Genomic DNA, 12,817 nt, shown 5'->3' with positions numbered 1-12,817 from the left:
GCATTTAGCCACCTCAGGTCTAAATTCCAGCTTTTTATTCGTATGGAAAACGGTACAGCAAGCTTAAACCATTTGCTTTAACTGCTCCTTACAGAGTCCAGCTGTGGCCCTTGTAAATGACTATGACTGAATCTATTCTAAATGGATTTGGAAGTGTGTGGGCTGTTCAGACAGAAATGGTCATGGTGCAGTTTGCTGGGCCTGCCTTCAGCCCCGCCAGCCCAGCTCGGCAGCTGGAGCAAAGGGAGAGGGGACTCCAAGGAGGCAAAGAGCTCCGACGAGAATTTGAATGAAATAAAATAGCCACATTCTCCATTCCACTGGCTTTGCTGGGGTAGGTCTGCAGACAGCTTCATCCAAATGCCAGAGCAAATACAACTCCAAGACCAAGCCCGCTTCGTGTGGTGCTTCTGTGATGGCCATCTTTCCCAACGTGCCTGTTCTCAGCTCCTGAGAAACTGTGAGGAGTTGCTCAGGTCTCCACACTGCGGAGTGACTTGCAGAACGTGTCTGCTGTACCTCTGCCCACCGCTGTGTCAGCAGCAGGGGTTTGGGATCCATTTACTGCCCTAGACATGAGGAGGGACTGGGGCTAACACTGCGCGCAAGGCACCCCCCTCTCCCATGCTCGGCACTCCTGGCCTTTCACGCCACGCAAGCTGGGGGCTGCCCTGTGCACACAGAGCAGAGTTGGGAAAGAGGCCCGTAACTGCAAACAGGTATTGCAAACCCCAGGTCAGTGCTGGGGTGTGACAGAGGCAGCAGTGCTGAGGTATGCACAGCAGGAAAGCAACAGGCGTTTGGGGGCTTTTACTGTCAGATGCCTGCAAATGCTGCCCCTGTGGCTGCAGGGAGGGGAGCTCTGAGCAGCCCCTCGGGCCACAGGGCTAGATGTGCTTTATCTGCATGCCTGGATAACGACTTGCCCAATGGAGCCTTTAAAAGAGATTATGGATGACAAAGCAGGAATCCAAGGTAAATTTTTGGAGCTGATGAGTGAAAAATAGCTCACATCTTTATACAACCCCCGAGCACATTTAGGAGAGTCACTGGGGTGCAATATGCACGATTCCACATTATGTCACTTTTAAGAGCAAAACTTCACAATCCTTGGCAACTTCTGCATCCTAAAAACCAGGATTTTAAAGTTACTGCACACAGAAACACCTCTTATATCCAGGGGCCCATTACCGTTCATCTAACTCACCCCTCACATGACTTTGGGTGAGACACAGTTGTCTAGAGCACAGCGAGGGCTGTGGCAGGCTGGGGGAGTGGGAGAAGGATGAGATGGGATTGGCTGAAACTTGGGTGAGTGACCAGCACCCCAGCCCCAGCAGCACTGCCACCCCCTGGGTCTCCTCACTTGAGGGGCACCAAAAGGCGGTCCCTCTATGAGCCATGCTTGCATGGACTTCGCTCCCGACTCCTCAGGCGTGGTGTTTACAGGATCTAAAATCAATTACATATTCTAGAATTCTTATTTTTTAGGCAGTAGCTCATCCTGCACTAATTAGTGCAAATGGGAGGGTGGGTAGAGGGTGGGGAGAGCAGAGTTTAAACACTGCAGTGACAGATGCATTTTATAGGACTTAATGATTCATTACGAGACACAATCATCTTTTCAAATACTTATCACCAGCTACTATTCAAAGACTGTCTGTTTTCAGGGTTGTACTCATCACAGGTCTGATCCAGAAACCATTGAAGATACTGCGAAGACTTAAATGCCTTTGATGCAGGACAAAGCCAACATGTTAAGAAATAAATCTAATTAAATTCCTCTTATATGGATATGTATATGTGAATGCAAATACATGAAAAGTTCTATAGGGTGAATGTGGTATCGGCTCAAACCCAGCTGTCTTCTGTGATTGTTGATGAGCCATTGGTTAAGTTTCTGCTTAGAATAAAGCAAGATTTCCAAATAGCACTTCATGCTTTTGGCTACCCCCGATACCCCGAGAGATGTTCCATCAGATGGTATGGCAGAGGTGACTTTTCAGACATGAACTCAGTGAAAACCCTTGAATTAATTTGAAGATTTTAACCTTATTAGAGCAATGTCTATTACATTTCTTATTTATGCTTCACATGAGGTTCTTGCAGGCACTAGCAGAACACTGTAAGGCACAAAATCCAGAATCCTCAGAATGTAGCTGCTCTGTAATATCTGTTGATTTCAGAGCAGAAACCCAGATCTTCAGTCCATTCCAGTTATCATCTTACTTTGTCTTGCCTGTAGGTTATAGGCATTCTACATGCAACACTATCATCAAGCCTGTTTATATGAATTAAAGCAGAGGTGATGTCTTACCCTCTGGGTACCCCAAACACTACTAGGGCTGTATAGCAGAGTCTTTCAAAAAACAGAAAGTTAATTTACCCAGCAATTTGATATATATGACGGGAAGTTTGTCTCTTCCATTCCATTCTTTTTAATGGGCATTCTTAGTTGGGACACCATATCCACTTAGTCCAGCTTGCTGTCCCCAAGAATAGAAGAGAAAGTGAAAGCCGGAGGTCATGGGTATTACGTGCCATCACATAACTTGCCTCATAATTTCCAATAAAAATACAGAGACTAAAGCCAGCTCAAATATAAGCTGCTATCCCACAGCTGCAAACTGGCAGCTTCGCCACGAAGCTATTGTCCTCCCAAGGTAGAGATTCCACATCCAGAGCCTGCCTTGTTTTCTGCGTGGCAGCTGGGCCCAGGACAACCGTTGGCAAATGCAACATAATGTACATAAGCTAGTCTTTCTTCCAGTTTCATCTGCAGTGATAATTAATGAATCTGACAAGCACCAGACGCTCTCTCTTTGCATCGCCTTTGAATGATTTGCCACACAGAGGGTACATCACTGCCTGAACACCTCGCCTACCACTGTGGTGAATATTTATGCAGATTTGTCACCATGAGCTAGCATGATTTTGCAGTAATCATTAATCCGCTATCTAGTGTTTAATTGCTCTTATCTGCTGCTGCAGAGAAAAGGAGCACTTCATTAGGCAGAAGCAGTTTACTGGCAACATCTCTCCTCAACTCTGGCCTGGAGTCAAACAGAGTCAGACTCCACTCCCTCCCTTCCATGGCTGTGGGGATCCATGGTCATTGGATCACTTGTGCTGGAAATCTGCTGGATTCGGGGGGTGTCTGTGTGGTGTCCCCCATGCCGGGGCTGTGGGCGGTGCTGTCACTGGTGGCAGCAGGATGCAGGACAGAGGTAAGTACAGTATCAACTTCAGTGCTCTGGACAAACATTTGGCCACCAGATATCAGACAGCATCAGCCAAGGCCAGCCCTGTCCCACCCTCTCAGTGTCCCCTGGCCGGAGGCCCCCTCTTGCTCAGGGCAGCCTGGGCCTGGACACCGTTGGATGCTTCCCTCAGCCTGGCAATGCATCACCCTGACACTCACCTTCCCCGAGGACTTGGCTTGTGGCAAAAACAGCACATGTGGGTCTAGGTAATGGGATTGCCTGCCAGTTCTCGTTCTTCATGCTAAGAATGTGAAGTATGTGCCTGCCAAAAATAACAATACCATATACACAGATACAACTGCGCTATCAGATAGGAAAAACCCAGCAGCTTCCTGGTGAGAGATGTGGATACAGCTCTTCTGGAACAGAAGGAGCAGGGAAACTTTATATCTACATAACCGAGTTTTCTCTGCTGTGTGCTCCAAATGACACCTTTTGCTCAGAGGCCCTTAGGCACAAAGAGTCACGGTAGGTGGGATGTGTAAAATAATATGTTTAGTTTGGGGGTAATAATATGTCTTTCAAATGAGAATGGCCTATTGCTGCAAACTCCAAAGAAGTGCTCAGTGCACTTTTTAAAGCCCTAATAGGCATTTCATGATGCAAAGGATAAATCTGCCATTAAAGATACTCTTAAGTGAAGTAAACACAGTTGTTCTCTTACATGAAGAGCTAGATATTACTATTGTGGGGAAAATTCTGCCCCCTCTTAAAAGGGAGCAGGAAAAGGGGGAAAACAGTTGGGCAAAACGGTGGGGAGTTTTTTCTGCACCCTGCAGCAGTGAGCTGCAACCAGATACACATCGACTGGGGATGGGCTCTGGCATCAGCCCTTCAGCACCCGCAGGATGTGTGGTGGGGAGGAGGATGTGCAAGCTGCTCTCCCCTCAAACATGGTCTGCTTGCTGCATATATGCATCAGCTGGTCTTTTTGGGCAGCTCCTTTGCAAGCTGCTATTTCCTCAGGTCTGTGTCAAACAGGGAAACACAGATGTGTGAGTCCTATATGCATTCATGTGACATGCAATAGAAAGAAAGAATATAAGAGGACAATTTAACATTGGCTTAGTTAAACAACAGTCATAAATGCAGACATAAGTTAGGTAGGTGCTGCATAAGTCCTTGACTTACCAAAGCCAGCAGAGAGAGACATCCATATATCCCTTATTTTATAAGCCATCTAGTTTGGACAGTAAGAAAAAAATACCACTCTTTTCTGAAGATACTCTCTTAGAATTCCAGGCCCCAAATGGGACTGTTATTATGGGTGATAAATAAATGATTCCCAGAACTCATCTTGGAGGGTGTGAACCCTTGTTGCTTCAAGCGGAGGGATGTACAAAAAGCTGCAGACAACCTTCTGTTCAATACCAGACTGCAAGATCAGCTATGACACTGCAGGATCAAAGGTTTGTCTAGCTCAGCAGCCTGCCACTGGCACTGGCCGACAAGCGATGCTGAAGACATGCTTCAAGGGCAGGCAGGTCCTGAGCAACCTCCCTTGTGTGTTATCTGCCTTCTAGACAGTGTTCCTAACTTCCACCTCCCAGCGTTTCATTGTTTTCTGAACCAGCATTGCCTTCAGACTACAATAGTTATTATGCAGTAACATCTGTACCCTTTATGCATGTGTTTGACTTCCATTTGAACCTATTTACAAATTACAGAAACAGACTTATCCTGTTGACTCTCCTTTTGCAGGGTAAGAGCAGTGTTTCTTGCAAGGACTGCAGTGCCCAGGGCTCCACTGTCAAGCCAGGAGACAGCAGGTAACACTCGGGTTTTGGCGTGCTCATGGCCATGCTGCTTCTTCCTTCACAGCCAGTTACTGCCATCCTGCTGTCCCCCCAGTGTGGGGAGGAGGAGGTAGGCAGGGCTGATGGGGTGCTTCATTTGTAGAGGAGGCTCTCAGGAGTAGGGTTTTAGCACATGTTTATTCTCCCTGTAATTTAATGTGTTTCAGTGCTGCAGGGTTTGTTCCTCCAGAACAACTCTGGAATAATTAAATAACGAGAGGAGACAAAAAAGCTGTGGAGTTAAGTGAGCTTCGGGTGTGTGCTGACCCCATGCTTCTGTGTAGCCCTAGTACTCTGTAAGCAGGCTCAGCAGCTGCCCAGCCTGTGGCAGCAGGCAGGTGAGGACACTTTAAATTCTCACCTGATACTGGTGCTCCCAAATGATCTCATCTGCTGATGCTTCAAAAGCAAAAGAGGAGATAATGACAACTCACTTCCATCAGGAAGCAATTCGACCTATGTGGGTTTGAATTGTGTCTGCAACAAAGAAATCACATCACAAAGTGGCTTTATACACAATGAGAAACAGAGGAGCTGGAAAATAATGAAACCCTAACAATCTACTGCAACTGTTTCTGGCATCCTCTTTCAGAGAAAAGCCCAGGTAATAAATTATCATAATTTTGAAACTGCGGTATTTTGTAAATATTTAACCAGTTACAGCTCTTGCCAGCAAACCAAGAGTAGTTAAAATCTCCAGTTCCATCTTCTTCATTTGCTCAGTGGTCTTTCATTTGAACTAATTCCTACTTGGTTGTATTTCCTGCCTGTAGCTTCCACCCAAAGATAACAATTTCTGAGAAGCTTCAGAAAAATCAGGATAGTGGTTTTTGAGTTATGTGAGGGAAGGGGGAAAAATATGCTTTTCCCATATGCTGTGATTGAAATGTTGCATTTGCATAAGTAAGTCAAAACCAGCTGTAGCTATGAAATTTTTAACTTAGCTTGATTTATTGCCCTTATTGAGGAAGGAAAACCAAAAGCTGTCTTAAGCCGATCCGTTCAGTGGATTTTGAGTTAGGATACAAATGGTTAGGTCTGGCATATGTGCAACTGCAGTGTTTTCTAGTGGGGTTTTCTCAAAACTCTTGAACAAGAATGTTTTAGCTTGCATGGCATGCACAGATCCAGGACTCCTAACTGAGATGACAGCATTAAAGGATACTCAGCGTTAGTCTGCTGTTAGAAATAATATTAGTACTTACAGTTGTTTATTCTTCAGTAGTGTTCCAAAGCCTCACAGTCATGTGGCTGTGAGCTGCAATGATATCTTTACTTGGATAGTAACAGTAATAGCCTAGCTGGCTTCTGTGGCACCACTGGCAGAGTCAGATGCTACTGAAATGGACTCAAAGCATCAGTGTGACCCATCAAGCACCCAGCCCCAAAGATCTTTCACTGTTAAAAGCAGATACATGGAAGAACAAGGAAAATACAACAGGGAACAGAGATGGATACAGAGACTAGAGGGCACCTGAATGACTCTTCCTGTACAGGAACCGTTTGATAGTGGCTAACTACTTTCCAAATTGAATGTCAATATATAGGCTTAAGAACATCCTGGCTTTTCACAAAAAGAAGCATGTTTTTGTCTCAGATTTTTTTGTTATGGGTTTTGATTTCAAGTTCCCTTTCACCTTCTTGTCTTCCAGTTTTAATCTTAGATGTGGTAAGATAAACTCCTTTGGAACAGGTGTTCCTTCCCCCTTTTCACATACTGTCAGAGGAACCATCCTGCAAATAAGTATCTTGCCCTGTCTCCCTGGCATCACAGTGAGGTAGGAAATGGAGCTACACTTTACTGCACAGCAGCTGAAATTTGGTCCCGGTGAACTAAGAGACAAAAATTTCCATGCATTTTGATGGGGGAGCAAAATCACACAGAAATGGCTGAGTCACTTCACTCATCACTGTAGAGTGCTTTGAGTTCCTTAGGGAGGTCGGTTTATTAGTGTAGCATATGCATTTGTTTATCTGGGCACCAAAAAGCTTGTCTCTTTTTTTTTCAGCTATACCAGTTAGTCTAATGAAACATATTATTGCTACATACAAACCCTGTCCCACCTATGTCCTTAAAATCATTGAAGCTGCAGCAGGATACCAGTTTATCAGTAGGAGTTAAAGGCTGACACTGGGATAATACTGAAAGTAGGGGTTGAAGAATGTTATGGACATTCTCAGCAGGAAAATTATAGAATCACAACTGCATCTTGCCTGAGAAATCTCAGAAAGGGAAGAACTCCATCACACAGCTGTTAAAGAAAATATTAGGCTAATGTTGAGCTGAATGCCACTGAAACATGGTGCACTTGTCCTTGCAGCATGTCAGACTTTGACAGCCCTTGTCACCTTCGTGCCTCAAAGACTTCTTCTGCAAATAAAATCTTGCTGAGGTTTGAGAAACAATTGGGGTCTGCGTGAGAAAATTTGTCTGCCCTCATTGGGGGTGCAGAGGGCACACACAGCTGGTCCTGGGACTACAGCTAGTGCAACTCTATCTGGCTTTCTGTTCACCTCCCCATGCTCTGCAGGTTTGCTTTTGCTGGCAAAAGTTGTTTTCTCAGTGTCAAAAAATGAGCCAAAGTCTACAGTGTAAAATGATTTTTTTTCACCTCTCTCACCTTTCTGTGGCAATTGGCAGGATTTGCAGGTTTCACATTACGTGTCAAGCTGCTTCCAGAGGCTCCAAACTCCCAGACTCTTAAAAATCAATGAGCTAGACACAGTGAAAGCTCAGGAATTTCTTGCTTCATCACATACCACAGAGCATATAACAGTGTTCTAAAAGAAACACAACAACACATGTACAAACCTTCCCAAAATTACAGCTTCTCTATGTTTTGGAGGGCTTAAATTTTGTGGAATGTGACAAAACATCTGCCTGTGTTACTGCCATGTCTCATCAGCATAGGTTACCAGTTAGGAGCTGTATGTGGGGAAGAGGTAGTACACATACCCCTAACCTTTCAGCTTTCCTCAAGATTTAGTATATGTGGCTTGAGTGGAAATGAGGTAATGTGACAGGAACATTTAAGTTGTTATGGTCAGCATAGAGGACCCCCTTGTCCTGGAGAAGAGTTCTAAGGAGGATCATGGAAGCAATGGTGATAGTGGGAAAACACTTGAAGGGAAGCAACAAAATAAGAAAGGTATTACCATAAGCTGTGGAGTAGAACTGAGTCCACTTGCTTTCAAATAATCTTAGGTTGATTCCAAACCTGAACATCATAGTGAACAAAAGTAAATGAGCTCTACTCATAACGCTTATCTCACAGCACCGAGCATCGTGGAGACCCAAATCCCAAGGGAGAGAGGTGCAGGCAGGTGCTCTTCTGCCTGGAGGCCACTCACCTTCTGTAACCCACCCAGGAAGGAATTGATGGTTTCCTATCTACCTCTCTCTTCTGGGAGGGGACAAGATAATAAGCACGCAAGTGACTTGACTAAACCCACCTAGCAGACAGGAAAATGTTTATCCATTCACCTACAAAAGAAAACCTGAGCAACCTACTCAAACATTTCAACAAAATCTGTTTTCCTCTGTTGATAATGAATCCCTGTTTATTTACAGAAGGAAAGTAGCACCTTACAGTAAAGGAGTGGAAATGGAGACTAATCTGAAAGTGTCATTTTGTGAAGGGCACAAGTAACATTTGTGACACAGTTTAGTTTTTGGCCATCTGGCAACACTGAGGGCTAAGTTAATGTATAAACCTTGAGAGACCCCATTTGTAGCAGGAATTGCTTTAGACTTCAAATTTTAATGGAGTGAGATCTCAAATCAATGCCACCCTGGTAACGCAGAATGGATTTGGGCCAGGACACGGTGCTGTTTATATTGGATCTTTCTGAAAGGCCAGAATTACAAATACAGAGACTGAATCTTTCTCTGCTAAATTAAAAAAGATCTGCTGGTAATTATTGTGAGCCAAGAGAAAAATCTAGACCTCTCTAGAAACAAAGGAACAGGGCAATACAACTGGGAGGTCATTAGCTTAAGCTCTGCAATTGCTGTCCAAAGGGGCTTTTTTCCAAACCTGTCAGGAATTTCTTTCTAACAATTCAGCTATTCAAAAAGTGTCTGCTCAGATATTGCAAAAGTCAGGGTCATACACAAAGAAAGGACACAGGGAAGAGAACATGAAATTTAGCAGTGAATCCTAATAGGTGCCCAGCGATTAGCATATAAGGAAGAATTTAGTGAGGCAGCCAGTCTAGGTGTGGGATGAGGAGCCTGGAGCTGAACTGCTAGTACTGGAGCAAGTCTATGCCCTTGCCTGCCTCAGTTTCTCCTTTGCAGAACAGGAGCCACAACAGCAACCTTGTGAAGTCTTTCCCTTGACTCCAGCACACACCACGGATGGAAAGTGCTTGCAAAGGGAAAGTGCCACTATTTTGGGATGAGGGAGGTGAGGCGCTGAGCAGCTGAGTGACTTATCTGCAGGCACACAGCGAGTCAGCGGTGGCTCCAGGAATAGCACATGGATCTCTCAGCTCAACAGGAACAGATAATGCTTAATACAGAATTTAAAGCAGCAATTAAGGGAGCACTTTTTCCAACTTTGCACTAAACGTGGAATCCCCTGGACTCCTCAGGAAGTAAATACAGCTCAGAGTGACTTAGGGATGCAGATGTGGGACCTAGAGAACTCCTTTGGATGAACAGTGTCACTTGAAGTGTTTTAGCAAGCAAAAACCAAAGCCAGTGCTGAGGATTAAGAATTGAAAGCAAGTGCTGACATACTGAGGTCCTTGGAAATTTTGTCTGTGAGGAAATCTACTGTATAATTAAATTTGCAGTTTCCTTAGTGGGACCATCATTTCCTTCCATGAACAAAAAGATAAATTTCTTAGATATTCTGTCATGGAGCCTCCTAATGTAATGAGGCTTGACAGACTGAATAAGTAACTCCACAGCTTTTAAGAATAATCCTTTTGATCGCAGCGATTCCCTGAGATGATAACCTTCCTAAAGACAACTAAGGAGTCTACCAATGAGCTGAGAAGCATGGTTTCGCCAGCCACAGAGGAATTACAGTCATGACCTTGTCCAGACTCTGACAGGATTTTGGCAACGACTGCAGGAATTGGAGGCTCGGGAGGAAAGGCAAACTTCCTGGTCGAAACGCCAGTTGATCAGTAATTCAGTACAAGCCCCCGGGCCGTGCTGAGGGGTGCGGATGCCGGCAGCACATTCAGATGGGAGGAGAGCAGTGGGATCATCGGAAAGGTATCCCACACCTGAGGCAGCCTGAGAAGAAACACAGCTTGCCTGTGACAAAATACCTCTAAATCATCTTATTCTTTCTGTGAGGCAACTTAGCCAATAACTTCCAAAAAATTAACCTATTTGCAGGGTAGGAGGTATCAAAGACGTCTGTGTTTTGCTTCCTCTGGTTCCTCCCATATGTGGATGCCATTTATAGGGATGGGTCTGCTGCCCTCCAGGCACCAGAGCACTGCTTGTCCTCATGTTTGTGAGAACCTCACTGGAGTTTTAATTCTCATTTATTCACACAAGATGAGCAGCCTTAAGTCTTTGAGTAAGAAGGTTTAGTAGTGCAGGTTTTTCTTTTATAGGAATTAATTACAACAAAATTCAAACCTGCATGCTGTCTCCACCAACCTAATCACAAACATGAGTCAACAGCAGTATACAAATCACCTTTATCAAGGAGTGTATAGTTATGGGATTACAAAAATACAGGGCATGGGATTCCCACACTGGCCTTTTATTTCAACAGCATTTCAGAGCTACAGAAAGAAACCAGACTGCCCGCTTTGCATCCCCTCTGCCTCTCCTCTCCCTGACTCACTTTAAGGTCACACCAAGAGACAAACCAAATGGATGAGTATATCCATATTCCTCCACATATAGAGCAGCTGTTAAGAAGTATTTTTCTGCAAGCACATACTAGAAATATCTGTAAAGAAACAAGCTGTAAAAAAGACCATTTACGCCAGGTTTAAAACCAGATTAGGTCCACATTCACATGTCCTTCCATAATGCTTGGAGGAGCCTCCTACTCTGAATTGACGCTGTTGTCAAGAGAGGCAGTTAGTGAGCTTTGGGGCATTCAAATGTGTCTTTGGCAGAAAATGTAAGAATATCAAGATCTGTCAAGTTTGAATGTCTTCTTTGCTGTAGCTGGAAATTATACTTCTGCCTGCATTTCATTCTACTAGAGGAGGAGGGTGCTCTGCTCACTACAGACAACCTTTTGGGGTGCAACCAAGCTCTGGTAGTTAAATATCCCAATACTGATGTTTGCACTTACGGTTCAGTGTGCAAGGAGCCATGCAGAAATGAGTAATTTTTCTTAGTGAGCCTATCCTAAAGGAAAGAAGGCAGAGAGTTAGTTACCTGCATCATAGTGTCTTTTCCTACAGTGCAAAATCAATCCTGAATCAGCCTGCACTGAACCCTGATTACATGATGTTCAGCTACAGGCTCCCTCATGCAACCCTGCACCAGAAATGCTCAGTACTGCAGCTGAGAAGAGACTTTCAGAAGAGCTCATACCCAGCTTCTCAGCAGGCATTTTAGCATCTGCATCCAGCTGACATTAAAAGGAATTCAGCCCCAGATACATTTTAAAAGTTGGGTCTGAAGTGTTACAGAGCTGCCTGCATAAAGAAGCCAGATCTTGAGAAAATGGGACATTCTCTCTGGAAAGTAGGATAGTTTGAACATCCAGCCAGGTTTTTAGACTGCACATATAATAAACACCTTCAAAGCCATTTTTCCCCTTTTGACATGTGTCTGGAGCTTATATGAAATAAACAGTATTTTTTTTTCCTGCTGATTAAGTTCATGTAACAACTTTTAGTTAAAATAGAATTCTTTTAGGAAACCGAATGAAGTTACTTACATGAATTACATGACTGTATTGAAGGAGTAAATACTTTGTTACATCTGAATAGTGTTTTCTGACAGTTTGCAGCGATGTGTTGTCTTGGCAGGGGTCCTTCCACAAATCACATACTACAGAATGTAAATAAAATGGATGCTGGTATGTTACCATGAGATTCCTTGACAAATCTACGTGCAAGAGAGCTATTTCACATGCCTTAGCAGCTGCCTTGTGATAAAGAATGAAAAAGAAATTCACAAGAGCCCTCAGGAACTTCAGAGGGATGAGCGGTCTTATGATCCCTATGGAGCTACTTGGGGATCAGGAAAAAATTGTCATCAAATTTCTGTAAGCCAGAAATACATTCCAAGAAAATCTGAAACATTTCTGCAACCTCATCCTGACAGAGTGTGAAGTGCTCAAATTCAAGCCTAAATCCCACAAAACATGAAAGCGTGGATTTGAACTGAAAGAATACAGCAGCTTCAGGGCTGTGGAATGGGCACACAGCTTAAAGGAAACCATATGATGCCCTCTGCCCATAGCTGGAGAGCAGGAAGTATGGTTGTCAAACAGAACATGAAACATTTCTAACAGCTACTAGCAAACGTGGTCACTCAATCCCTAATGAGACCTTCGGGCCTTTTAGCACAGATACAAGCCAAAATATTACTGAATTTTGAAGAAAACTAACTGCCTTCAGTTTTTCATCTATTTTGTGGACAATGGATTTACAGTTACATCAATGGCTTGCAGACCAAGGTGCCCTGAAGTATCAAGCTATTGCAATATGAATCCTAGCTTCCAGTTGACTGTGAGAAAACCTTGCCTGTACTCACTGCCTTCCTGTGTCTCGGCCAAAGGCAGAAGCAGTATTAGAAGGACCATTCCAACAATCCAAAGG

This window comes from Neopsephotus bourkii, unplaced genomic scaffold, assembly GCF_033783945.1.
Source record: "Neopsephotus bourkii isolate Nb327-2 ecotype Australia unplaced genomic scaffold, CSIRO-AGI_Nbou_v1 NB_940, whole genome shotgun sequence".
Classification (NCBI taxonomy): domain Eukaryota; kingdom Metazoa; phylum Chordata; class Aves; order Psittaciformes; family Psittacidae; genus Neopsephotus; species Neopsephotus bourkii.
Note: the sequence above shows the minus strand (reverse complement) of the source record.